The following is a 26354-nucleotide window of genomic DNA, read 5'->3' as shown; positions in this document are numbered from 1 at the left end:
GGATGAACTCCATTCGAGAGTGCTGAAGGAGTTGGCTGAGGTCATCGCAGAACCCCTGGCAAAGCTCTTTCAGAATTTGTGGTGCACAGGGGAGATCCCTGAGGATTAGAAGGGGGCCAACAAGAAGGGGAAGAGAGAGGACCTGGACAACTATAAGCCAATCAGCCCAGGGAAAATCCTGGAAAAGCTCATTAAAGAATCTATGTGCGATACACTCGTGGAAGCAAAGATTCTGAATGACAGCCAGCACGGCTTTGTTGCAGATGTTCTTGTCGTACCAATCTCATCTCCTTCTGTGACTAGGTCTCTCACCACCTGGACGAGGTAGACGTTACTGAAAAGGCTTTTGATCTAGTATGCCACAATAATCTTGTGGGAAAACTGGAAGATTGTGGGCTCAGTTGCTTGATAGTAAAGTGGGTGGGAAACTGGCTGCAGGGTAGGACCCAGAGAGTTCTCATGAACGGATCTGTGTCGTCCTGGCATTAAGTGGCCAGTGGTGTCCCTCAGGGGTCCGTGCTTGGACTGGTGCTTTTCAACATCTTTATCAATGATTTGGATGGGGGAGTGAAAAGCTCGCTGGCCAAGTTCGCGGACAACACCAAGTTATGAGGCAGTGTGGTCAAGCCAGAAGATAGGTTGCAGATACAGGTGGACCTGGACAGGCTGGAGAGTTGGGCAGACCAGAACCAGATGAAGTTGAACACTTCCAAGTGTAAGGTGCTCCATCTGAGGCAAAAAACAACCCTCAACATACATACAGACTTGGTTTGACAGCTTGACTTGCACCGAAAGGGACCTAGGAGTAATGATGTGGTGGCCAGCAGGGCAAACAACATGCTGGCATGCATCAACCGATGCAGCTCATGTAAAACTAAGGAAGTGGTACTCCCGCTGTACTCAGCACTGGTAAGACCGCTTTTGGAGTAGTGCATCCAGTTCTGGGTGCTGCACTTCAATAAGGATGTGGAAAAACTTGAGAGGGTCCAGAAAAGAGCCACCTGTATGATCAGAGACTTGCTAGGTAAGCCATACGAGGAAAGGCTGAGTGGCCTGGGCCTCTTTAGCCTAAAGAAGAGAAGATTGAGATGGGACTTGATAGCAGTGTACCACTATATCTGAGGAGTGCATCAGGAGCTCAGTGAACAACTGTTCACTAGAGCACCCCTGGGGAAGACCAGGACCAATGGATACAAACTCCTGGAAGGCTGCTTCAGGCTTAATACCAGGAAAAACGCCTTCACAGTCAGGGTGTCCAGACTGTGGAATAAATTCCCTCCAGACGTGGTGCAGTCACCTACACCCTGGAGGTTTTCAAGAGGAGATTGGACAGTCACCTCACTGGGGTCACTTGACCCCAGTTGTTCTTCCTGCCTAGAGCAGGGGGGGCTGGACTCAATGATCTGTGAGGACCCTTCCAGCCCCTAACAATCGATGAATTTAAGTCCCTTCCCCAAAGTCAGGCTTAAATGGGGATTTTGCTTCCATCTTTACAAAGACATTTCTATTACTGTTCCATACCTAGTTTAATATCTAATTTAATATCTATTTCAGTTTAACTGAAAATCTAACAAAAGTGAAAAAAAACAAACTTTTGCATTTGTGATTATATTTCATATAAGCAGGGGCATTTTAACAGAACTGCCTTCTTTTGTAATACTATTCTAATTTAAACTATTTTTAAAGAATGTTTCATTAGTGATCAGGAAAAGTATGGAAAATGGCCCTGAAAGTTGCTGCCACTAAGTTATGGCCAGTTGGCCAGAAGTACAAAAATGACAGTAATGTCATTAAAGAAGTATAACAAATGTACAGAACTAAATATGTGATTATTTTAATACCTAAATAATGTAAAATATGTTATTTTTATGCAGAGCAGATGGCTACAGTACAATGTATATGGTGGCATATGCTATTTTTTCTTTGGAATAGGATTGTATACACTGCATAATTATGTTTTTACTTGATTTCCTCCTGTTGCATTACTTTCTAAAAACACAGAGCCACAGAGAAAACACTGTGGGGTACATCTGCAAAGCTGTGGATGGGGATTTTTTGGTCATTATAGCTCATCGAAGTTATGTTGCTAAAGCCCTATGCTATTCTTTGAAAATTAATCCAAATGTGTCAAATATTAGCGATGTTTAGAACTGCTGTTTGCTGTAAGCTTGTTTTAGTATTTTCACTGTAAAAGAGTTGTATGTTGCACTGAATGCTCATTTTGCTGCAGAACCTTACGGCTAGGGACAGAAGTTACACACAAACTGGTTTAAGTGATCAGAAACTGGTTTAAACCTGTAACAGAACAAAAATGTGGTGCACATAAACTGCTTTCAAAATAGCCAAAAGTGGTTTAAGATAAATCTGGTTGAATGTAGTATCAGACTTAACTGATTTGGGTCTAACCAGTTTATGGAACTTTTGTCAGAGACTCCTTCACAGTTAACTCACAGTCCCCCAGAATCCCAAGATGTTTTGCAGCCCTGGGCTGGGCTGGGCTGTCTGCTCCAGTGGTTGGCCCCACCCCTCTCCTCCCTACCCAGAGAACTATCACTGCTCTGGCTGGCTAAGAAGGGGGTGTGGGTGGGAAACCCTGCCCCAGAGTGCCCACCTCGCTGCTCTAGCAGTGTCCAGATTCTTGTAGTGAGGAGAAAAGGAGGGTTTAATTTTTCCTCTCACCCCTAGGGGACCCTCAAGCAGTGAGAGCAGGGGCATGGCCAGACCCCACCCCAGGGCTTGAGGTGAAGGACAATTTCACAGCTCTCACGGCCCCAGCCTGAGCCACAGCCAGCTGGGAAGGGCCCTGGCCATGCAGCCCAGCCCAGCCCCCCTGTGCCTACCCTCAGCGGCGTGCACAAGTTGGGTAGTTTGCCTGCCTCTCACCTGCCACGCTCTTGATGGAATAAATATGTTCAGTTTAGGCAAGAGGCTGCCCTTTCCTATCCTGGTGTTAAGGGTTTTAGCCACACCTCCAACCTCCCCCTTAGCATGTCCTAAGCCTCACAGGTGTTATAATTTCTACCATCCTTGAACCCCTCTGGCTCTGTGGGCTCCCCGTGCCCTTGTATCTGAGCCCCTCTGGCTCTGTGGGCTCCCTGTGCCCTTGTATCTGAGCCCCTCTTGCTCTGTAGACTCTCTGGGCCCTTATATCTGAGCTCCTCTGGCTCTACAGCACAAAATGAGGCCTCCAAACCTCCCCTTTTAGCCTCATCCTGGTCCTCTGGATGTAAACAGAAACAAACCAAAAGCCTACAGGCTGTAACTTGCCAATCACCTACAACATAAATACTATGCCCCTTCTCTACTGCGTCCTCTCTAGTTTAAGTACCTGGGAGGTTCCTAGGTAGGTCCCACTGCACTGGGGAACAAAGCATCAGTTCTCCAACCACTTCCACTTGTAGGAGCTCTCTCTCTGGTGGCTGCCAGGGCTTTTCCTTGGTGACTCCAGCCCATTGCTAATCTAGGCCAAAACCCTGCCACTGGCCAGTCAAGCAGCTCCTACAGGTGTTCCCTATTCCTTTGTTAGGCTGTCACCCCAGCAACCTGCAGCTGGAGAGCCCTGCAGACTGAGCAGGGCCCTCTGGCCAGGCAGCCTTATCCTTAAAGTAGCAGGCACCCTTTAGTGCCCTGCTACACACTGCATAGCCACAGAAGCATGGCAGGGGGCAGACTTGATGATCTGCTCAGGACCCTTCTGACCCTACCAACTATGAAACTATGAAACCAGTGGTTGAGCAACAGGAAAGTGAAAACCTTCCTCATATTCTTGAAATATTTTCCCTGGCTGATATCTAAAATGCTGGTAAAATGGAACTTGATTTGAAAGGGGACATGTAGAAAAAAAAGGAATATACAAGGTGGAAAAGTTTCAAAGGACAGGGTAACTACGCTCATTTGCATTAATACAGATGGGAATGACAAATCCTCACTATTTATGTTTGGGAAATTAAAATGTCCTTGATGCTTTCCAAAGGACATGTAAGGAGCTCACAACTGCACATTGTGAATAATTTAACTCTTTATGCATAGATGTTCCTACAGAAATAATATATTTTGCAAAAATAACTAAAAAAACCCATTAAAAAGCCTCCTACAGTGTATAATTATAAACTAAAATGGCTCCATATCTCATTTCGGCCAAATGTAATGTGTACGAATAAGGAACATAACTACTGAAAAATGAAACCCAGGGCCATTTGTCAATAAGAGATTGTATCACACAAAAACTCTCCCACTGACAAGTAAATCAACAGGGATATGATGACAAGTTTTAAGATACAGACTGGACTTCTATTGAATGTTTTCAGTTCAGCAAAAGAAGCTGAAAATCAATACCATATTTTACTAGTAGCCAATGGAGAAACGCAAAAGCATTATGCAGATTTATGCAGGCACTCAGATATTTCTGTCATGGATTTTTTATATATTAAATCAATGTTCTTATTGTTCATTTTACTCAAAATGAAAAATGGATAGATGCATGTGGAAACTTACTATGGATATAAGAAAACATCCTCCTTTACCCCTAAAGCACTAACCATATAGTCACAACAGGAACTGCATGGATCCTTATTCAAATATGAAACAGAAGCCACAGTTTGGCATATATCTATATAGATGTATCTATATAGATATCTATATATACACACATACACATATAGACACACACAAAGACACAGAGGAAAAACACAAAAACTGACTATACAGTGTATTATTATACTATACAATGACAGCACCAGGCTCCCAACAGCCCATTCCTATTCTAGTTATACAGAAAGCTCATATACAGACTTCCTGCACTCCTAAATTTCCCTTCACTCTCCCATGACTACTTTAAGTAGACCTGAACAAGCATGGCATATGTAACCAGTACATGAGCATGAAAGCACAGTTGCTATGCAATGTAGTTGAAAAATACCTGACTTTTCCATAACATAAAGTTTTGTTAATGGAAGATAGGGCTGTAAGTCTGATATCCTGCTATTGCAAGGAGCCATGTCATATAACTGCATTTAGAAACTTATGAAGGTTTGTCTTAAAATTATTTCTTTTTTCCCACTACTCCTATTAGAATGCTATTTCAGTTGGAATACCAGAAGTGAAAAACCCTGTTTTACTAGAATCTCATTCCTTTGCAGTTTAGAAACCTGTTAATTTCCAAGGTAGCCATTTTATGTACATTTCTACCTGTGTCAAGATTGTCTTTTAACTTTAAAAAACTTTTGTTAATCTCCCTGGTCTTAAACATCCTCCTGTATTAATCAATTACATCCCCTCTGTTCTTTTTCTTGCTAAGCTTAGCCTGAGCCTTTTACTCTTTCAGTTATGCATAATTATAGTTAAAGAAATTTACAATTAAGACATTTGTACTGCTCAAAACTGAAGTGCACTAGTGCAAAGTGCACTTAATTTGTTTGCTCGAGTGTGTTTAATTGTTTAATTTGCTTGTTTTAAATAACCAATGTTAATTTGCTAGAGAAAATATTGGTTAATTTAAAAAAATTTATTGTCATGAATCACCAGGGATCCTGGTTTTCTCTGATTTAAAAAAATCCCCAATTTTTGGTTTTAAAAAAGTAACCCCAAATCCACATTTTTGCATAATTAAAATGAGATGCACACTATATATACACATATAAAGTGGTATTTCATTTAAATCAGAGAAATATGTGGATTTATGGTTACTTTTTTTTAATCGAAAATTGGGGAAACCAGCATCCCTGTTAATCACCTGGATACTGTACAACACAAAAATACAGCCTCTGCCCGAAGAAGCTTACAATTTAAATATGTAACACAGCTATGGAAGAGGGGATGACAATGGAAGAGGATGCAAAAATGATAACACAACCTGAGTACACAATGTACAAATCAATGTCATTAATTCCATTATTTTGGGGGCAGGCTTAGTTAGAAAGAAAAGTGAAGGAATGGCACTGAAGGAAAGGTATGAAGGGGACAGGACAGAAGAGGAGCAGGTGAGGAGTGGACCTCAAAGGAAGAAACTATATAGAAGTGTAAAGGAGAGAGCTAGAGCAAACAGCCAATCAGCAAAAAGCAGAGAAAGTCTTGTCAGGACTAATGCAATATTTTCCAAATGATTGGAAGTCTCTCCTTTTGCTACTTCTGCACAAGCTCCTACAATAGATTCAGTCTCTATTTGGCTTTCCTTTTTAGCTTTTCCTCGAGGCCATATAAAGGAGGGGAGGCAATACCTGGGATGCTAGTGGCCCCAAGGCAGCAGGGGACTTCTCTAAGCATTTCTGAATCTGGAAGAGGAGGTGGCCCTAGGTCGGTTCCAAGTGCTCCAGACTCTGCTTTGGCTGCTTTTGTAGCTTCTCCTACTGTATGGAATCCCAAAAAAGGCAACGATACTTCCTTTCTATGATATTATCATGAAAAAATGCATAGTTACTTTTAAACGAGATACAGAATTACTTTCTTGACAAATCACTGAGTCAATGACAATTATTTATTGCTCGTATTGTCAGTCAAATTAGCATCCTGGATTATGTCCCATTAGCATATTAAAATCCTGTTCTAAAACAGAAATACATATTCAGATCAATTATACATAGAAAGATAGACCTTACAGGATTTCCTTTATGCAACAGAAATAGATATTTTCACACATGAAAAATGGGAAAATCTTAATAAGACCTTGATTAGAATTATCTCTCATCTGTCAGTCCCACAATTTAATACATGCTTTGGAAAAATATTTCCTGTTACGAGTTTCAAATGTAATTCTTTGCAGTTCCTATGAAAGACTTCTTATTCTTGTATTATAAGAAAGAAGGCAAAAACAGGACTTATTTACTCCCCTGACCTATCTCTACTACTTTCTATATTTTTTCGTCTGGTCACAACCCAATTAATCAGTGCCCATGTCACTAGCAAGAGATACCATTCAGACCATCCTCACTTCGCACACAGTAGTCAATTAAGGGTTAAAAGAAATCCTTGCCAGAAACTCCTGAAACAAAATCCTGGCGGAGAACTGTATATAATTGGTCAAGAAACAAGCTTAGGCCCCTCACACATAACCTCATACATAAAAGGCAGGAAACCTGACCCACTACCTTGTAACCTGATAGCACAAAGAACTGCTGCTTTGCCAAAAAATTAAAGATTCCACTTAGCAGCTCACCATTTGATACCTCCATTAGTTACCTCTGTCTATAAATAGTTTAGCAGTTTCTGCCCAAGTTGGAGAACTCTGGGGAAATCTCTGAGGAGAAACCTGAGCTCATCACCAGAGTGACTTGGCGGTTTGATCACTTGACAATGACTCCCCGTCATCGTTAATCTTGACGTAGTAAAGCCCTGCAGGACCGATAGCTCGTTCCGGCGCCACGTTCGTCATTGCTTGACTGTAATCGAAGCAACTGTAACGGAACAAAGGCTCATCCTGTGTCGCACGTCACTATCTGGGCGACGTAAGTAAACAATCTCCTGTAACCAACACACGTCTGTGCCTGGTTAATTTCACTCCATCCATTAATTACCCACCTGTCAAGGCGAAAGTTTTACTGCTCCGGTGAGAGTCATGACGCAGCTGCCAGCGGCTGCTCTGATTCTCGACACGTCTTTCATCCTATTAATCTGTTCTCTTAAGTACGCATAGCAATCTTTCAATTTCTCGTTATGTTCCCAGAAAAACAAACTATCTTAAGCCAGATCGAGGGTTAAAAAGTACACATGAATTATTTAGAGTGAAAAATAAAACAAAAAATCCAAAAAAACATAATATGTTACAGAGATATGGTAATTAACTTGAAACAGGCATTATAAATTCAAGAAAACCATATTTCAGGTTAAAAGGAATTCAAATAAGTTGATTATTAATGATCTGAAGAACAAGATTGACTGTACAGTTAGCAAATTTGTAGGTGACTCCAAACTCCATGGAACTGCAGACAGACTGGGGGACAGGATTAAGATTCAGAAGAACCTTGATAAATTAGAAACATGGTCCAAAACTAATGAAATGAAATTCAATAAGCAGAAGTGCAGAAGTGCATCCTGCACTTAGGATGGAACAATTAAATGCACAAATAGACTGGGGAATGACTGGATAGACTACACTACTGGAGAAACAGACCTGTGGATGACCGTGGACTGGAAATTCAATACAAGTCAGTGTGCTGGTGCGGGGCGGGGGGAAGTGGGGGGAGTAGATAGCATATCAGGCTGTACTTATAGGAATGTCACTTGCAATTCAAGGAAACTGATCCTTCTGTTTTATTTAATGGGTCCTCACCTGAGTACTGTGCCCAGTTTGGGACACTGCACTTCAAGGAACACACAGACAAATTCTTCTCTTCTGCAATACATCACAGTCAAAGATGATTGTCTTCCATGACTGTCTTACCTGTGTGTCCAAAGATGGCTGATGAGGCCTATCTGGGTTCAACAGATCCTACTGAAGCTCAGACATTGCAGGATTCTCAATTTAGTCCATGACATGCTGTTTCTGCTGATCCTGCTTTTCCATCTCCTGTTGTTGTCATGAGGTTTTGAAGTACTGAGATCCCTGCAGCAGACTCTCTATTTCGGGAGGTCCTAGGTGATAGTTTCTCGTGATGTACATCATGTTCTCATGATGTACATCAATGTACATCAATGTTGTATTTTTTTTAAGTTGGCCTTGAGGATGTCCCTGAAGCACTTTCTCTGCCCTCCTCTTAAGCATACATGTTGGCTGAACTGGAAGAATAAAACTTCCTTCGGGAGTCTGGAGTCAGACATCTGGATGACATGGCTGGCCCAATGAAAGTTGATGTTGGACGATCATCGCCTCAATACTCCTGGTGTTTGCTTGCAGGAGGACACTAACATTGGTGCTTTTGGTCTTCCCACAGGCAGCAGGCAGCGTTGATGGTACTTCTCCAACAACTGTAGATGTCTCCTGTATGTTGTCCATGTCTCAGCTCTGTACAACAAAGTGGGGATCATGACTACTTGATAAACTATGAGCTTGGTTTCAGATCTAATATCACGATCTTCAAACACCCATTTCTTCAGAAGTCCAAATGCTGCACTTGCACATTTGAGGCGATGTTGAATTTCTTCATCAATGTCAGCCTTCCTCAAGAGATGGCTTCCAAGGTACAGAAACTACTCAACATTCTCCAGAGTCTCACTGTAAATCTGAATTACTGGAGCTGGAAACAGTTCATTAGGAGCTTGTTGGTGGAGGACACTGGCCTTCTAAACATTAAGAGTCAGTCCAATTTTCTTGCATGCCTCAGTAAAGACGTCAACGATTGTCTGAAGGTCTGTTTTCAAATGAGCACATGCTACAACATCATCAGCATACTGGAGTTCAATGATTGAGGATGGTCTTAGTTTGGAGTTGGCGGAGGTTAAACTGAGATTCTGGGAATAGCTTTTCAGCAAGTGGAAGGACACAGTTCAGGAGGGTTCTCATAATGATCTTTCCTGTAGTGGGATCCCTCTATAATTTCCAGTTGGATTTCTCTCTTTTCTTGAAGACTGTCACAATTATGGCATCCCTGACACCATCTGGGATTTCCTCATCATTCCAGATCCTTAAGATGAGGCATGAAGCTGTGATGTAAGCGCCTCTCCCCCTGCTTGAAGATTTCTGTGGAGATTTTTCTGCTCCAGATACCTTGTTGCTTTCCATCTGCTTAATGGCTTTCCTCAGCCATCTGCTTAATGGCTTTAATTACCAATAAAACCTCACCAATTCCCTTCTGTGCCCCCGTGATGAACTTATAGGCAGCCACAAGGTCGCCTCTCAACCTTCTCTTGTGAAGGCTGAAAAGGTCCAGGTTCTCTAGTCTCTCCTCGTAGGGCTTGGCCTGCAAGCCCTTAGCCATACGAGTGGTCCTTCCCTGGACCCTCTCCAGGTTATCCATATCCCTCTTGAAGTGCGGTGCCCAGAATTGCACGCAGTACTCCAACTGCGGTCTGACCAGCGCCTGATAGAGGGGAAGTATCACCTCCTTGGATCTATTCGTCATGCATCTGCTGATGCATGATAAAGTGCCATTAGTTTTTCTGATGGCTTCGTCACACTGCCAACTCATGTTCACCTTGGAGTCCACTAGGACTCCAAGATCCCTTTCCGCTTCCGTGCCACCAAGGAGGTCATTTCCTAGGCAGTAGTTATGCCGGACATTTTTCCTCCCTAGATGCAGCACTTTGCATTTCTCCTTGTTGAATTGCATTCTGTTGTTTTCTGCCCATGTGTCCAATCTATCCAGGTCTCCTTGCAGCTGTTCCCTGCCCTCCGGTGTGTCCACTTGTCCCCACAGTTTTGTGTCATCAGCAAACTTGGACAGAGTATGCTTCACTCCCTCGTCCAAGTCGCTGATGAAGACATTGAGAAGAGGGAGGTCTTCAAAATGCTCCTTCCAAGGGCATTATGGGTCCTATTTCCTTGATCAGGTGTCTTCTTTAGGTCTCAAGGGGGTTGGTCCCAAGTGCTCAGACCGTGGATAGCTTTGGTGGCACTGAAGGAACCGCACATACCATGGATTTCGGCAAGAAATTGAATCTCCTTAGCCTCGTCTTCCCACCATTTGTTCTTTATATCACAAGTTTTCCTTTGGACCTCTGCCTTGGCTTGAAGATTTAATTTCTTTTACCTGGAGTTGGTGTCATTTTGTCAAGTACAAAAGGCCTTGGGCTTGCAACTGATCAACTCTTTATGTCCCGGTCATTCTCATCAAACCAGTCTTGAGGTTTCCTGGTAGAAAATCAATGCACCTCTTCACAGGTGCTGATGACACTCTCCCATTGTTGTTGATTGGAAATCACCAGTTTTTCACTGAGGCACTGGTAGAAGAGAGGTCTCACTTGTTTGGGTCCTTGAGACCTTCAGTACTGATCTTCTGTTGGCACTTCTTCTGCTGCAGCCATCATTTGGAAGTCAGTTTAAGTGGCATACCTGAGCGGATGAGTCAGCGAACAGTTCAGCGATCATCAGCTCCTAGCATACCTCGGGTGGTACAGACATCTTTGCAATCCCGGGCACAGGTAATGACATAGTCAATCAGGTGCCAATGCTTAGACCATGGGTGTTGCCATGATGTCTTGTACCTATTTACCTGACAGAACAGGGTGTTGGTGATGGAGAGTCCATGTTCTGTGCATTTGGTCAAGAGGAGGATGTCATTTGAATTGACATTTCCCACTCTATCCTTGCCAATGGTTCTAAGTCCCTTTCAACTCTGGCACTGAAATCACAGAGAAGAATAAGTCCATTTCCCTCTGGAACATCAGAAAGGACTTGGTCAATGTTGGTGTAGAATTCCTCCTCAGTTTTATCAGCAGCGTAAAGAATTGGGGCCTATGCTCTGATGATGATGGCATATTGCCTCCCTGATAGTTTAAGATGGAGAGTCATAAGACGTTCACTAATCCTTTCAGGAAACTCATTGAGTTGGTTTATGAATTCATTCTTAATGGCAAAGCTAACTCTGTGAAGTCAGAAAAGTCCAGTAGACAGCAACCCTTGCAAAGCCAGCAGGCCAAGGCACTTAAGGGAACCCATCCCTGCCCAAGCCCTGGAGTGACCTGTTGGCAAGGCAAGGGCCCCCAAAGGGACACTTGCCTGCCTGTATACAAATGCCAGGAGTCCGGGGAATAAACAGGAGGAGAACTTGTCCTCCTGCTTAACACAACTAACTATGATATCATAGGGATAACGGAGACCTGGTGGGACTCCACCCATGACTGGACCATAGATATAGATGGCTATACCCTATACAGGAGAGATCGAGTGGACACAAGGGGCAGGGGTGTAGCTCTCTATGTCAAGGAGAGCTACGCGTCCCGGCAAGCCGACATTGGTGCCCAGGGTGGACGACTGGAGACCCTCTGGGAAACTTGTGGGAAACACAGCACAGGGGACACAATGGTGGGAGTCTACTACAGATCAAGAGCTTGACCAAGAGTTCGCCGGAGAATTGGCTGAGGCTGCACGCTCCCGGTGCATGGCTGTCATGGGAGACTTCAAGTACCCAGACACCTCATGGGAAGAGCACTCGGCCAAATCCGAGCAATCACGAAGCTTTCTCTAGTGCGTGGATGAGCTCTATCTGATGCAAGAAGTCGATGGGCCGACAAGAGGTAAAGTGTTACTCGACCTTGTTCTGACAATGGGGGATGACCTAATCAGCGACCTAATGATCCAAGGGAAGTTCGGTGACAGCGACCACGAGCTGATCACCTTCACCATCTACCGTAAAGCTGGCAAGTCAGTCAGCAATACAGAAGTCCTCGATTTCAGGAAAGCTGACTTTGACAAGCTCAGGAGGCTCATCAGGGAGGCCCTAAAGGGCCAGCCACAACACAAAGGGGATGGGAGTTCAGGACAAGTGGTTGCTCCTCAAAGGAGCGATCCTGGAAATGCCAGCAAAGTCTATCCCATCTTGGATGGAAGGCAGCAAAAGGGCACAACAGCCCCCTTGGCTCTGCAGGAAACTAGCGGCCCTCCTGTGTCTAAAAAGACAGACCTACAAAGGGTGGAGGCGTGGATCCACCTCCAAGGAGGAATACTCTGCTCTGTTCCGGACCTGCAGGGAGTGAACCAGGAAAACCAAGGCTGCGACAGATCTCCAACTAGCTAAAAGTATCAAGGACAACAAAAAGTCCTTTTTTAGATATGTGGGGAGCCGGAGGAAAAGCAAGGGCAACACTGGACCACTGCTAAACCAGATGGGACAACTGAGAACCAACGCCCAGGAAAAAGCCAACTTGCTAAATGGGTACTTTGCGTCAGTCTTTCATCAGTCCCATGGGATGCCCATGCCCACTACGGGACAGGGAGGCCCGGGTGAGGGAGATTCCTTCCCCTCCCATCAGTGCTGACCTCATGAAGGAACACCTTGAGAGGCTGGACACCTTCAAGTCAGCTGGCCCTAACAGTGTACATCCCAGGGTACTCAAGAAGCTGGCTAGCATCATAGCCCAGCCCCTGGCACAGATCTTTGAGAACTCCTGGTGCTCCCGTGAAGTGTCCAAAGATTGGCAGAAGGCCAATGTGGTGCCTATCTTCAAGAAGGGGAGGAAAGTGGATCCAGCAAATTACAGGCCCATCAGCCTGACCTCTATCCTGGGGAAGGTCTTAGAAAAGATTATAAAAGAGGCCATTCTTAACAGGCTGGCCGATGGCAACATCCTGAGGGATACCCAGCATGGGTTTGTTGCGGGTAGGTCTTGCTTGACCAAGCTCATTTCCTTCTATATCCAGGTGACCTATCACCTGGACAAAGGAGAAGAGACTGATGTTGTATATCTTGACTTTAAAAAAGTCTTCGATCTGGTATCGCACGATCACTTCTTAGTAAAACTGGTTAACTGTGGCCTCGGCCACACCATGATCCGCTGGCTGGGGAATTGGGTCAGTGGCAGGACCCATAGGGTGGTGGTTGACAGAAGTCAATCGTCGTGGTGCCCTGTGACCAGTGGGGTTCCCCAGGGCTCTGTCCTAGGGCCTATACTATTTAACATCTTCATTAATGATGTGGACATTGGTATCAGAAGCGGACTGGCCAAGTTTGCTGACGACATCGAACTCTGGGGTAAAGCATCCACACCTAAGGACAGGAGGGCGATCCAGGCTGACCTGGACAGGCTCATGAAATGGGCGGATGAGAACCTGATGGTGCTTAACACTGAAAAATGCAAGGCTCTCCACTTTGGGAAGAAAAACCTGCAGCATCCTTATAGGCTCGGCAGTGCTACACTGGTTAGCACTACGGATGAAAGGGACTTGGGAGTCATGATTGACCACAAGGTGAACATGAGCCACCCATGTGATACTGCTGCTAGTAAAGCAAGCAAAATGCTTGCTTGCATCCATAGATGCTTCTCAAGTAAATCCCAGGACGTCATCCTTCCATTGTACTCGGCCTTGGTGAGGCCGCAGCTGGAGTACTGTGTCCAGGTTTGGGCTCCACAATTCAAAAAGGATGTGGAGAAAAGTGAGAGGGTGCAGAGGAGAACCACACATATAATCAGAGGTCAGGAAAGCAGACCTTATTGTGAGAGGCTGACAGCCATGGGACTCTTCAGCCTGGAAAAGCGCAGGCTCAGGGGTGACCTGGTGTCTACCTATAAGGTCATCAGGGGTGCTCACCAGGATCTGGGGGAACATCTGTTCACCAGAGTGCCCCAAGGGATGACAAGATTGAATGGTCACAAACTCCTCCATCACTGTTTCAGGCTGCACATAAAGAAGAACATCTTTACTGTCCGAGTCGCCAAGGTTTGGAACAGATTGCCACCGGAGGTGGTTCAAGCACCTACCCTGAGTACCTTCAAAAGACATCTGGATGTCTTTCTTGCTGGAATCCTACGATCCCTGCTGACTTCCTGCCCCTGGGACAGGGGGCCAGACTCAGTTTTCTTCCGAGGTCCCTTCCAGCCCTAATGTCTATGAAATCTATGAAAAATGAAGGTCTAGGAAGTAAGACTTAAAAGGATCACAGAAAGATAACAACTGACATGTTTCCAAGTGAAATGTACTTGGAAATGCTTCAAAAAAGAAACATTTCAGTCAGGGACACATGAAGTCCCCTGTGCCTGCCACTCCCTGATTGGAACATTTCAAAATACGGCAGCCTCTAGTGCCAGTGCATAAGGATAGGAGGTGGAGGGGAAGGGACAGGGTCTTTGCCAGGGAGGAGAGGTAAGAAGGGGTGGAATGGAGGGGGCAAAGCAGTGGTGGCTTCCAAATACTCTGTACCTCTCCTCTCCTCTCCCTTTTAGGAGTCAGTAGGAGTTTGGCAATGAGGGTCAGGAGATGAGACCCAACCCCAGCTCCAGCCTTGCTCAGTTCACATGTACTTTCTCCAAACATAGGTCACCAAAAGTAAAATGCTCCAAAATAAAACCTCATTTCAATAGCTATTGTTCTAGAGCACTAGAATCATTTTTGGAGCATTTCAAAGGGCATGTATGTTTGTACAGCTGGCCCTCTGAAATGTTTCAATAGCATTTGAAACATTTTATTTCTTATGTCTGTCTGGGCCCAGGCAAGGTTGGAAAACTGGGATTATTTAGTTTGGAGAAGGAACTGGAGGAGGGAAAGGGAAGACTTGATAACTCTTCAAAGACCTGAAGGGTAGTTAATAAGGGTAATGGTGATATATTATTCCCTTTGCTGCAGGGGACAGGAAAAGAAATAATGGCCTTAAATTGCAAAAAGAGAAATTTAGGGTGGATACTATGAGGGTCATTCATCTCTAGGTAACCTGTTCCAGTGGTTTTGTGGAATCTCCATGCCTTTTAAGAGCAGGTTAGAAAAAACATTTGTCTGGAATCGTTTAGACAAGGATGATCCTACACAGAAGCAGATCCAGGATTTTGCAAAGGGGGGCAGAAGCAGCAACCAGCGCTGCAGGGGTGACTGTACTTGACTCTCAACCTCCCTCTCCTGCTCCTCATCCCCTGGGGTAGGTAGACCGCACCATGGAAGTAGCAGTCAAGGACTTCTTTAAGTCCCCAAAGTAGGTCAGAATTCCCTACCTTCCCCTCCCTGCTTAGAGGCACCTCCCCCCATCCCTTTCTACCCACACCTGCCACTTCCACTATCCCAGTAACAAGGGAAGCTTGTGTGCCATTCCAGCTGGACTGCAATAGTGGCACATGAGTTCCACCTCACTGCCCCTGCCTTCCAGGCTGGTGGGACACCAAGATTAGTAGGCGACCGGTTTAAAACTAACAAAAGAGAGTACTTTTTTATGCAATGCATAGTTAACTTACAGAATGCATTGCCACAAGAGGGGTGGAGGCAGATAGGTTCAATAAGGGATGGGAAAAATTCATGGATGATAGAGGTAAGCTATTATTGGCTATTGAAAAGAATGGCTAGAGATGTTTTCTCCGACATCTCTAAACCAATAATGGTGGATATCAGATAGGATACTGAATGGATTACTTTAGAGATACCTGGTTCAGTGCTCTCTCTCTATATCATCAATTTCTGCAACTGTCAGAACTAGAATACTAGGCTAGATGCATCATTTGTCTGACTCAGTATGGCACTTCTTATATTCTAATGACCATGCAGAGAGGGGGAACCCCTCCACCAGCTACTGGTATCCCAGGTTGAGCCCAGCCCCAGCACACCCTGGCTGGAGTGGAATAGGAGATCCCCCTGCCCTCAGGATGTTGACTACAAATGTCCAACTTGGGATCCTTAAAATTCTGGCTTATTAGGCGGATTGAAACAATGTAATGAAGTCAGATCATAAACCTTGGGGTTGGTCCCCTCACACACACACTGTAGTGAGCTACATATGTTTGTGGGGGTGGTGGGCACCAGAGTCAGGTATACCTATCTCACAAGCGCTGGAGTCTGCCGTTGATGGCCAGTCGAGGCTTCTTCCAGCATGGTGTTATCCTCCAGAAGGGGGTTGCAGGGTGGTCCTTCTGGCTGAACAGGTCAGGTGCTGGTCAAGTTGGAGATCAAGAGGGTGGACTAGGATTTAGACTCACCCAAAGAGGTGAGCAGACCCAAGGAGGGTCTGGATTTAGTTGTCACCTAAGAGGGTGGGCATATCCCAAGGAAGGGATTTGGTAGTAGAACTGCAGGAGCAGAGTCGGTTGGGAGTGCGAGGGCTCAAGGAAACTGACAGGCTTGAGGCATGTTGAGGAAAATGTCTTTGTTTGGAAAAAAACCCCCTAAGGTTGGAGCAGGAGGCCAAGAGGATAAGTGGGTACGGAGGGAGGAAATTTCCCCTCTCCATAGGGAGATTCTGAAGGGTGGACCCAGCCCATGGAGGGAGGATGTGTGCACCTCAGGCTTTTCCACAGGGGATATTGAAGCCCAATTTGAAAGATTTTGCCTTTGTGAAAAACCCTCGGCTTAAAGGCAACACAGTGCCTTGGTCTGGCTACTATGGCATGCTGTAAAAACAGCAGTTGAGGAAAAAGCTCAGCAAGCCTCTGAAATTGAGGAAAAGAAGGAGCTAATCCAAATTCTAAGAGATAGATGTGTCCAACTGGAAACCAGTAATCAGACTCTAAAGGGGTTGACTTGGAACTTGGAAAATGAAAATGAGCAATTGAGAAAAATAAATCAAGACAATGCCCAACACTTGGAATTATTGGACCAAGAAAAGGCTAGCCAAGAAGCCTTGCAAAAATTGGTAAAGACAATGGCTAAAGACCAAGCTGAGAAGGGAGCCAAGGTCAACAACCCTGTCTAAATACCATTAACCGTTTGAAAAAGGAACTCCAGGAGCGCAGCCTGCAAGTAGCAGCTGTCATCTGGGGAGACCAAGCCGGGGATCCAGACATCCCCTTCAATCCGGAAGAGATTTGGGGTGGGGAGATCCAGAGGATGCAGGGGATCCCTCTCCTGAAGACTAAGTCAGATCAGGAGAGGACCCTGGTGCCTGTGGTGAGCACAATCACGTGGACCTCAGTCACTCGGGATGCTCAGGGAAAACCCATGGAAATCACACAGGTAACGGTCCCTGTCAGTGGAGCTGATCTAGCAGCCCTGGGTAAGACCCTGGGATCTGCTAACATTAGGAATTTGGGACAGTGGTTGCAGAAATCCCTCAACATAGTGGAGTGTGAAACCCTGAGTGTCCGGGAATGGCACCGCCTACTAAGGGCTTGCGCCACCCCAGAGATTCAGGCAGCTATGAATGAGGAGACAATATTCCCCAGAGCATAGTCGGTTTGGGGATCGGTTTGGGGAGAAAGACATTTACGGGACAGTTTGGGGCTACCCAGCAGACACCTGGGGAACCTGTTAGGGACTATGTGATCCAGTGTGTTATGTTGGGATTGCTGTCAAGAATGGTTCTGCCCCTAGACAAGGAGAACAAACGGACATCGGATATAAGAAGTATAGATTACCCTCCTGGGTTTTAGAAGGAGATACAGGAAGGCATGCATCAGTCCATAATTGGACTGATGGGGCTGCTCCGAGAGACAGAGAGATATGTGCTGGGAGAAGTCCTAGCCCGGGTTCAGGATGCAGAGAGGTTAATTGGACGTCAAGGGGGGGTGATTGCAGCCACCCAGTTCAGAGAAAAGCCTAATGACACACCGAATTATATGGTTATCTATTCTAATGAAAGTGCATACCCCAAAACTGATAGGGGGGTTGGGGGTCCAAATTATTGCCCCAGCCCACACTGGGTTAACCCTAGGGTATCAAAGGAAAGAGAGAGGGAAAACGGGATTTGGTCAGCAGTGTAGAAGTTTTTAATGCAGCATTGGGAACCAAAAGGGAAATGGCATGGAAAGCCTCTAGCCGAGCTGCTTATCAGAATGGCAGAGCTGACTGGGGAGGGAGCAGCACCTCCCCATTGTAACAGGGTAGCAGCCTCAGCCCCGGTCTCCAACGAGCACTGACGGAGCCCCCGTAATGGGACCCCTGAGCAAAGCTCTGGCTCATGGGAGAAATTGGGGACCCTCAATTGGGATCCAGGAGGGAGACCTCGAATACCCATCACGGTGGGAACTCAAGGGCATACCAGTGCACTCCTGGACACGGGAGCCACGCTAAATGTATTCGGGAGGAAATGGGACCTGAAGCAATTTGAAACTGATCGAATTACACTCCGGTCCTTTACAGGGCAGGAATCCACCAGGGAGGTGTGCACAGGGGTAACCGCCTGCATCCAATTCCCAGAGGGACCCCAAGAGATTAATACAGATGGAGTTCAACAAGAGGGCTCCACTGAACTGTTGATTCTGGGAGCCCCCTTGTTCAACCGGGAAGGCTGGATCCTGGATCTAGCCAATGGAGTTGTATGGCGAGCACAGACAGCTGACCCCTGGGAGCCTTGCGAGACAAACCCATATTGGAGGTGGGAATGGTGTAAGGGGGTTGGAGCCATTGACTTTGACTCGGGGGATGAGTGGGTGCAGCAGTTCCCTAACATATGGGCTAGGAGTAAAAGTGACTGTGGCCAGATCAACGCCTGCATTAAGATCATAGGCAATCCAGTGCCTCCTCAAAAAACAGTATAGCTTCCCTAAGCAAGCAGAAGAAGCCATAGAGTTAATTATCACAGACCTACTGCAGCAGGGAGTGCTGACTGAAACCAATTCAGAATTTAATTCCCCCATATGGCTCGTCCTAAAGGTGGACCGGGTATCACGGAGGCATTTCCTATCCGCATCCACACTGCTGAAGCCACAGCAAAGAAACTCTGGACAGAGGTAATATGCCGGTTTGGAGGTCCTAAAATCACTGACTCAGACTGAGGTCCCCATTTCACTGGGGCTGTTGTTAAACAACTGCTGCAAGCCTTAGGTATCAGGCAGCAGTGGCACATTCCTCACCACCCTCAGGCATCTGGGCAGGTAAAGCGAATGAATAGGACAATTAAGGAGTTGCTAAGGAAGGTGGTAAATCAAACAGGTACAGACTGGGATCTTAAGCTTCCTTTAATCTTAGCTGCTCTCTGGAGTGGGAACCGCTTGGGAACCAGCCTCCAGTCCTACCAGATTCTATTTGGCAAGCAGATGGCTCTAATACCCACCGGGCTTATCCCATACCCAGACAATCTGGACAATCCACAGCCCACAGAAATTACTGAATGGGTGAAAGAGCTCCCATATCGGTTGAGGCGGCAGGAGCTGCAGATTAATGAAGCTATTCAGGAAGCTCAGCTGCGGATGGACAAGCAGCTCGAACAGCTTCCCAGGCTTTGCAAAATTGGACAGTCGGTCATGTACCTTAGACTCACCCCCAAAGGCACATGTCCTGGAGTCCAAATGGATCAGACCCTTCACTATTATCAATCGATTGAGCCAAACTGTGGTCCAAATTGATAAAGGGGAATCGGGAAAATGGGTACATGTGTCCCAACTGAAACTGTTTAAGGGGGCGGAATAGATCTAACCCTGAATCTAGCCTTGTTAATAGGGTTCCTTGTGTCATGAGGAGAGCATCCCAGTGACCCAGCTTGGAGAAAAAAAAAAAAGAGAGCCACCAACCACCTGACCCTCAAGGAACAGGGTAACCAATCTCTTAATCCTGCCGACCACCCTTCTTGACTAGCAGGAAGGAACAGCTCTGAGCCGTTGGTAGATACGCATTGGACAAGCTGATCAGTGCCCACCTCAATGTTGAGACAGGGAGAGGCCAGAGAAGTCTTTGACTTGTGACGGCCATCCTCCTGTAGGTAATTGCTCCACTTATTTGCAAAATTCTGCATTAAAACAAGTAATGCCAATTAATCTCCCTCTCCTCCTCCCCTGCCTTTCTAAACCAACCTTTCCTTTAATATAGAACTTTGATCTGGAGACCCTAAGTCTATGGGGAGTCCTTTTCCTGTGGGTTCTCCCAGTTAATGGCAGCCTTCACTGTAATTTAGACAGTGAACTGACATTACAGAGCAAAAGTGTTAAGTGCTTTCTAGAGGTAATTAGTTGCGACAGCAGCCTTGAAGGCATCCAAAACTCACAGTGGCCCTCTCCCCAGCCAAAAGGATGCCGACTCTGGGCTGCCCAGTCTTGGCAAATTTGAAATTGTATGAGTGAAGTCAGCTTGCAGGATCCCTTTAACCCTATCATCTTCCTTAAGTCCAGGTGTAATCCCCATGTGGAATGTGTCCGTGTAGGACTGAACCCTGGCAGGGAAATCAGAGATTACCAGGATGGCAAGGTCTGGAGAACCACCAGGATTTCCTTCCCAGCAGGGGGATGGGGAATAGTAGGGAGGATGCGGGATGGATTAGTAGGGTGCACTGGGCACGCTCTCATCTTCAGACTGGTTCACCCACCCAAACCTGCATCTACAACCCTGCCACCTTCACCACCACCTCCCACTCGCTCCTGTATAGCATGGAATCTCTCCAGCCCCCTGACTGCTGGGGAACACACCATCCAGGCATGTTGGGGCAGTAATAGTACTAGCCCAGATCTCCCAGCACGAATAACCATCAGCTCTCCTCATGGGCAGCTACCTGTTGACCTTACCCACCCAAAATCTGGACTCACAAACATTACCCTCAATGCCACCAGCTGCCCTGAGCAATGCCCTCTGTCCAGCTGTGGCACCCTAGTACTCAGTTTCTCCCTATCCAGTTCTGGAAGGTGGAGAGCTTCTGCTTCTACAGATCCCCCAGCTCTAACCACAGAAATCATAATACATGAGGAAGCACAGAAACACGAAATCGAACCCTTTGTGGTGAGACAAGATATTAGCAAACCTTTATTAACTAACATAACACAGTCTTTATGGAATGTCACTACCAATCTGCAATCCCACAGTATCACCCAGCTATATCCACAGTGTGGCAATTATGTTATCCCTCTGAATGCTGGACAGCAGGCTCAGACTCAACAGGTCAGACAGGAGCCCTTCAACAGCTCTGAATCCAGTGGCCCACGACACTGACAATCACTAGACACCATATTGGGAGCAATTGGAACTGGTACCAGTGTCCTAAATACTATCGATACAGAGGTGCTCTGGAACAAATTGGCAACAGTTGGAAATCTGCTTCACCAATTGGACGAACCTACGAGGGACAATTTTGAAACCTCCACCCAGTTAAGTGTTTCTATTGCCTCCCTCATGCAGTGGATGACTCAAGTGGCTTCTCAGGACTCCCAGGCCCTGACTGAAATAGTCATAGCCCTGGGGCAAAATGTCTCTCTTGCCCTCATGTGTACCCAGGCCCAGGGATGGTACCTAGACATAATTAAGGGTATCATACTTCAAGGCCTGGAAGGACACATTCCCATAGAACTACAAAACCTGCTAATAAATGAAACCAAGAAGCCTTCACAGTTAACCCCTTATAACCAGCTAATACAATTCAGGTTTGTTCCAAATTTGTGGTCTATCAATCTTATAATCATGGGGGTGGTTAGTGGGAAAATACATCAAGTATTCCCAATCATAACATTGGGAAGCCAGATCAATGATACATTCATGATCCCACAGACAGGCAAACACTGGGCTCTAAAGCAAGCCAATGGCCAATTTAAAGCTATTACTGTCAATAACTGTGAAGATGTTGGCTCTGGTTTCCTCTGTGAGGAACTCATGCTGCAATCCCAAACCCTCTGCTTTGACCCTGACTTTTCAATCTGTCCTTATGTGATGTTCAATGACCCCAGTGTTCAGTCTTTGCTCATTAATATTGGTTTTGGATGCGTCTGCCTCTGCACCCTATGTCCCTCTATCACCGTGAATGAGTTTTATAATACTATTGACCTACAGCACAGCCTCTGTCTGTGTAATGTCAGATCCATTACTGGGTGTGACATACAGTATAAAAGAAAAGACATGCTACATCAGTCCTTCACCCCACAGTACAGCCTCTTCAAACCTAAACTCACCCCAGTCCACTTAGGCATGTCCCCCGCCAAGCCCTCAGGCATGCCATCACACACTCAGAAATCCAACAGGCCTTACAGTCCCAAGCCAATAAAACCTACACTATTATCCAAACTAATAACCACAAAGTTACCCAGGTACTCACCAAAATCAAACAAATCACCCACTACAGCCCTTGGGAGACCTTCCTGGGCTGGTCCCCAACTTCCACTGGTATCCTGAACCTCATGATACACCCCATTGTAGTGCTGTTTATCCTAATGATAATTGTAATGTTCCTAATTATATTCCTGTATTGCAGACTTGTTTCCACCCTACACACAGTACATGCTAGAATAGATGAGGCTAAAATACTAGCCCAAGTACTTTAGTAACATCACCCTGATGGCTGATGTCAAGAGGGGGAATAATGTAGCAGAAAGCCCCCTTTTCCTCTTGCCTGCATTTGCTTTCCCCTCTTTGGATGTGTTTCTCCTCTTCTACCTTTTTCCTTTTCTTCCTTCCTCTTTCTCTCACTATAAGATAAGGAATTGTGTTTTAAAGTTTGTATGTGTGCATTTTGTATCTCCCCTTGTATTTTGGTATTTTTATTTATTTGTGTGCCATGGCATTACTTTTGTAGCTTATATTTTATACTCCTCACCTTCTAACTAAATGTGTTTAGTTTCAGAAGTAAGTTATACACTGTAACAATGTTAACAAGGGCAGGAATCAAACTGCCACTTCCCTGCATCAGGCAGGCCCCTGAAAGAGTGAGTGAATCAGTGATTGAATGCGTACACAGTAGCAGGCTTCAGTAACAAGCGGCAATTAACACCTACGGAAACCACAGATCAACCAACGGAAGAAATCAATAGGAGACAATGTAGCAACCAGGAATTCTCTAAACTTCACTGTTCAAGGGCTAGAAGCCCCAGTCTGAGTTAATCAATGCTGGGGACCAATTTTTGGGGCGGAATATCTCCAGATCGACTGCTCTCAGAGCCCTATTCATGACAGCGGTAAATTAATCAAAATTCATCAACGGACTCCCAAACCTGCACGTACATGTGGACAACCCCTGCAGCTGACAGATGCCATCCACCAGCCACCGAGGGGAAGTCCCACAAGGGTCAACGACCCCTGGATTGGGCAAACCTGAAAACTGGAGAGTCACCAAAGTCTGCCAAGGACAGATAAAAAGCAGTGAAAAGTAACCCTCAGGGCCGCCCTCTTGATCTCCAACTTGACCAGCACCTGACCCGTCCAGCCAGAACGACCAGCCAGAGACCCCCTTCTGGAAGATAACACCATGCTGGAAGAAGCCTCGACTGGCCATCGACGGCAGACTCCAGCACTTGTGGGATAGGTATACCCGACTCTGGTGCCCCCCCTCCCCACCACACAAACATTTGTAGCTCGCTACTGTGTGTGTGCATGTGTGTATGTGTGAGGGGACCAACCCCAAGGTTTATGATTTGACTTCATTACAGTGTTTCAATCTGCCTAATAAACCAGAATTTTAAGGATCCTGAGTTGGACATTTGTAGCCAACAAGGACAGCAAAAGCAGTGGCAGGCAGGGGAGGAAAGGGGATGTGCCTCTGAGCATGGAGGGGAATGGATGGAGGAGAATTCTCAACTTCTTTGGGGACTTAGAGTCTCCAGCTTCTGCTCTCGCTATGTAGTGAGAAAGGGAAGCGGGGGTGCAGCAACACCACTGCACCTCCTCTGGATCTGCTCCATACCCTACCCTAAGCAAGGGGTGGGACTATATCAGTAGTTTTAAACTCTTTTTTGTTTGTGAACCCCTAAACATTTTTGAATGGAGGTGCAGCCCCCTTTGAATTGTAAGTGTGGGTATTCACATACTTTTAATTTATCATAGTCATCTTTTGCAGACCCCTCAGACTGTCTGCAGACCCCTAGGGGTCCATGAGCCACAGGTTGAAAACTACTGGTCTAGGTGATTTCCAGAGGTCCCTTACAGCTCTACTTTTCTATGATTCTATAATTCTAACATTAAGTGCAGACAAGCAGATGGGACATTCAAATACACTTACTGTATTTACTTGAAAAAACAATGACTCTGAATATAAGACAACCCCCCCAATAATTAGATTCTACACACAGACAATTTTAGAATTCATTATAATTTTCCTTCTATGGAATCTAATTATTGGAGGGTCATCTTAACTTGCCTCCCAGCCCCTCCCAACTACAGCAGGTGATGCTTATATTAGGAAAAAAGCTTTAATGAATCACAGAAACTATTATGACAATACATGTTTGAAAGCAGTACATTCTGCATTTTTGTCTCACTAAACTCTGGAAAAAAATCTACAAAGTTGGTACATAATGCTTCTGTTTTCTCAGATAAGCCTTTAAGATAATAAACTCTACCTCTCTCCAATAAGAGAGACACGGGAATTTATCCTTGGCTACAATCTTTTACTCAGTGCAATAACAATGTTTTATTACAATCTTAAGCTATCAATCCTTGAATGTGTTTGGAATTGATATGTGACGGGAAAGTGTTCTCTTGGTAAGATTATTTTACTATAGAGATTTTTTTTAAGGGATATGCATTTCCAGTATGATAAAAGAAAAAATGTATTTTCATAACATTAATGTTGATAATGACAAAAACATTCAAACTTTGATAATTAAAGTTCATTCCCCTCTACAAACTGGTTAATTGGGCAATTATCTTGAGATCATCTACATGTGCAAAGTACTTATCAAAGTCAGACCTCGAAAATGTGTACTAACTCTATAGCTGGCTGCTATCAAGCTTTAATTTGCATATGTAGCAAGTTCTCCCCTATATACACCTGTATGCCCCATCAGCTGTGTTCTCCCCTCACAGGCGTGCACCTTGCCCAGCCATGGCTGTGAGTCCTGCAACTGCTGGGGACTCTAAACCCCAGCAGCTGCAAACTCTGGGTCCTGGCAGCAGCCTGCAGTTGCCAGCACTCAGAATCGCACAGCTATGGATGCTAGGTCCCTGCAATGCACCTCCCATGTGTGTGAACACCCCAGGGAGATCTATCAGTGGCAGAGGGTATGTGGAGTGCCCCCGTGGCTGGGATCCCCTCTACTGAGGGGGCCCGAACTGCAAGAGCTTGCTTCTTGCTGGTACAGGGGGAGCCACTAGCAACAAGGTGCAATGGGATCTAATGCGCAATCCCACAATTACACCTTCTATCATGCAGGGGCCATTTCATTTAGAAAGGAGACACACAGCCGTAAAAAAATAATAAACAGAAAAGAGAAAGGTAAATTAGGAAATCCTATTTCTCTTCTTTAGTACAAGTCGCAAGAATGTGCAGTGAAATTTAAAGAAATTTTAAAACTAATAACATGATAAAAATACATTTTGTTCCTTGCACAACGAGTAGTACCTGTGGAATTCAGTCCTAAAAATACTTATGGGAGGAAATGTTCAGTCTAAGTCACCTAGATAATAAAATTAAATAGATAATAAGGTAATTAATCATCATTTTAAAAACTGCATAAAGCATGTCAATGCTCATGCTTTTAGGCACATGTTAATAAAATAGGGCCTAAAAAGAAATTTCCCAAATAGACAGGTTATTTCATAAATAGAGAGGGTTTGTTTTTTGGGGTTTTTTTACACTTTCTGAGCCTTAATATTACCCTGGAGAGACCACCAACCTCAATTTTTATAAAAATTCAAGGGTTCTTCGAAAGCTGTGGTCCCCACCAAGGCATCATGTTTAACAGATTAACTATCTGCTTAACACAAAAGAAAACAAAAAGTGAGGCAAAAGTCTCACAAAAAAATTAAAAATCAGCCTGAAATCCCCCAATGTTTTCTAAAACATAGGGGAACCTGAGCCAATTTTTGTGTTTGTGAACAAACAAGCTGGACTATTTTCACAACTATACTATCTCAATGGCTACAAGAAAAAGTTGTTTTAGAGAGCAAATTCATATAACTGGCCATTTGAACTAGAGATGGATTTTAGACAAAACTTAAAACAAGCTATTCATATATTAAATTTTGGTCCTCAGCTTCAGCTTAGTAAAATATAATAATGGACAGGACACAA

The 26354-nt window shown here is 45.1% G+C and overlaps 1 protein-coding gene across 1 annotated transcript in view; it reads right to left on the bottom strand.

The window, feature by feature from the left end:
• LOC102383327 (vacuolar protein sorting-associated protein 13B-like) overlaps positions 1–26354 on the bottom strand; it is a gene marked incomplete at its 3' end in the record, with an annotated part of 448314 nt that overhangs the window by 174800 nt on the left and 247160 nt on the right. The window lies entirely within an intron of this gene.

Source organism: Alligator sinensis, unplaced genomic scaffold, assembly GCF_000455745.1.
Source record: "Alligator sinensis unplaced genomic scaffold, ASM45574v1 scaffold497_2, whole genome shotgun sequence".
In the NCBI taxonomy this organism is placed as follows: domain Eukaryota; kingdom Metazoa; phylum Chordata; order Crocodylia; family Alligatoridae; genus Alligator; species Alligator sinensis.
This window is presented reverse-complemented; position numbering and strand designations above follow the sequence as displayed.